Consider the following 3,331-nt stretch of genomic DNA (forward strand, 5'->3'; position numbering starts at 1 on the left):
CTACAAATGACGACTACATGCCTTGGCTGGATTTTTTTGGTTTTTCCCCTCTTTAACCTTCTTTTATTTAATTTTTAAATAAAACTATATTTTATAAATCAAATTATTTCTATTTTGCCCATATTTCTCATTAATTTGAACTTTTAAATCTTAATGCATTTTAAAAATAGTCAAAACTCATCGTTTAAGATGCCCTATGTCGAAAAAAAAAATAACAACATATTGTTCAATTTCCTCATCCAAAAACAGCAGCGTACGGAGTGGGGTTGTTAGATATTAGTCTCTATTTGGATAGTAAAAGTATCTCATTTTATCAATATAATTTTTCTAAATTTATACAAAAAATATAATAAACAATTAAATTTTTTAGAAGTTGAAAATTAAAATAATTTTAAAATAATATTTTTTTCAACTTTCAACTTTCATCTCAACTCACTATCCAAACGATACCTAATAATAAATTTCCCTAAATATCTTAATAAAAAGTTAGAGTCCATGTTGTCCTAGTCTTAGTTGAAGTTTATTTTATTTGATCTTTTATCTATATGGGGGTTTGTCTATAGAGTTTTAGATAGCTTCATTTGGATACAAATACGGTTTCATCTAATCTCATCATTACAATTTTTCAAATTATCATATAAAATATAATAACTATTTTAATTTTTTTCAATTATAAAATAATAATAATATTAAAATAATATTCTAACAATTTTTTGTTTAACTTTTGACTTCATCTAAAATCACATCATCTCATCTTATTATCCAAATGGGATATAGTCTCGACTTCCTAATAGAGATAGCGGTCCCTATTCTGTAAAAGAGTGGATACAGACAAACATTGCTCGCCTGAAATAATAAACATCATAAAAATATTTACTATCAACGTAATTTGTTGGAGCTTGGACATGGCTCTAAATACATCAAATCATCGACCTATCGTTTTGCTCATCTTCCCACCACCATGCTCACCAACTCCATCTTTATTCCATGTTTTACCAAAATATCGCTTCATCAGGATTTCAATAACTCGAGGCTCTACCAAGAACTCTCACGGGAGGGGAGATTATCTTTTGAATTTTATTTTTCATTTTTGTTCTTAGATTGTGTTTAGATTTTGAGATGAGTGAGTTTTTTTATAAATAGTAATGAGTTAAAATGGTGGATTGAGTTTTATAAATCCCACTTAAATGAGTTTAGATATATTTTAATATTAATATGAATTTAGATATATTTATACGAAATTGAAAAATATATGATTCCTACTAATGATTGGAAAGTTGTTATAATGATTGAATAATTAATTTTATTTAAATCTTTAGTAATAAATAACAAAATTCAAACATAAATTCCCTTGTGTTAGTTGCTTTCGACCAATCGTAGAGAATTTTGGGAAAGAAGACGGGTTTTTTGGTAGGAAATAGAGAAAGAAAAAGAGAAGAAGCAATGCAAAACGGCCAATCACCATCCATTTTACCAGCTTTTGTGAGTTGCAGGTCCTCGTGTAATAGTGGTAAGATTGAGTTCAACTATGCTAAGAGGTTGGGAGTTGTATGTTTGGATATTGGGTTAGTGATCGGTGCAAAATTACAAGTGTACAGTATCGTAGTTTTGTAGTAAAGCGATGAGAATAGTATCGTCCTCAGGTATTGGTAACTTACTTTTGACAATTGGTAACTTACTTTTGACAAATACCGAAATTATACTAATCTCGACTTTATTTAAAAAAGTCACTAAGATTTTTGTAATTGCAATTTAAAATAAAATTAATTCAAAGAAAATACTCAAAGGAAAAGAAAGATGTTGTTCGAAGATCAAATTAATGAAAAAGAAAATTTCTAGGAAATCGATTTCACCTAATCCCTCACTGATATGAACCCGCAGGAATGAAATCTCTTGAACCCACAGTCAATTTGAAAACTCACCCAAGAAAACCAAAATCAAGTCAATGGATGGAGAACCTAGACCCAAAAAGAATTTGTTTCAAGAACCTAGATTATATTAAAATCTAGACTCGTTGAAGAACCCGTCTCAAGAACCCAAATTACAAAGGAGGAATGCCACAAAGGTTGTGATTTACCTTTGATAAGTTCAAAAGTTCAATTAAGAACAAGAGGAGTAAAACTCAACTCACAATGAATAAATTCATCAAATTTCATAAACTTCTTAACATGAGGTAACAAAGAGTATTTAAAGCACAACCTAATTAAACCCTAGCATAAATAAAGCCACTTTTCCCAAAAATGCCCCTGATGAACAGTGTCGCAACTACTGTATCGTGCTACAGTACTTGCTACGGTAAAACCCTAACCCTAGTTCAATAAAATAATAACTTTCCCAACAGGCCCTTGCATAGGCCCCCCTTAGGTTCTTCCCATAATAAACTCAATTATTCTAAATTAATAAAATAAGTCATTTAAATGAATCAAACAAGTTGAAAGCTTTCAAGTGCCCAAAGCCTTTAAGTTATGTTGTTGCCCTCTTCTATAGCTTATCAAATGAATGAAAACTTGATCTTCATCCTTCAAGCCCATCTTGAATGTTAAGCTCTTGCTAAACTTGTCCCAAGTAGATTGTATCAATTTTTGCATTGCTTCATTGATCTTCTTAGCTCTTGACCTTGTAATTGGTTCATCTGAAAGTTGTAAAGGATCTTTAAGACTAAGTCCACCTTGGTTCCCATCACTCACTATGATTTACTCATATAACTAATTGAATTTAATTCTCTCTGTTTGTTAGCAAATCTCTAACAAACATGCCAATGTATCAAGCCAAGTGAAACACTTGCTGATGTATATCCATTCAAGGGCCCAAAAATCCCAGCCTTCCGCATCATACTCATTCCATAAAACCAGCCTTGTGTCTTGTATCTTTCACATACATCTTCTATTTTACGTAGCTTGATTTTTCTCAAAAACAAAAATTTGCTGGTGCGTGTTGCATGCATTCAAACTGCTAGCTTACGTCTAGCTCCGTAAATAACAAGGAAATGATCTCCTTGGCATTAGTTCATGTCGTTCCTCTACATAAAACTCTCTTTGGGTTTTATTTTTCAAAGTGTCAAACTCTTCATTTAAATGAGAATGAGTCCCTAGACGATGGGCTTCTAAAATTCGAATCTTCTTTCTTCTTCAAATCTCAAATAAATTTAATTGACAATAATGAAGCCTAAAATCAACAAAAATAAATAAAATTAGACTAAAGTTTAAAGTTAAGAAGTGATAAAATATAAGAAATTATGCAAGTCATCAAACACTCCCAAACTTACAATTTTGTTTGTCCTCAAATAAAATTAAAATAAAAGAAAACAAAAGGTCACTATAGACAATCAACT

Source organism: Juglans microcarpa x Juglans regia, chromosome 3S (genome assembly GCF_004785595.1).
Source record: "Juglans microcarpa x Juglans regia isolate MS1-56 chromosome 3S, Jm3101_v1.0, whole genome shotgun sequence".
In the NCBI taxonomy this organism is placed as follows: Eukaryota; Viridiplantae; Streptophyta; class Magnoliopsida; order Fagales; family Juglandaceae; genus Juglans; species Juglans microcarpa x Juglans regia.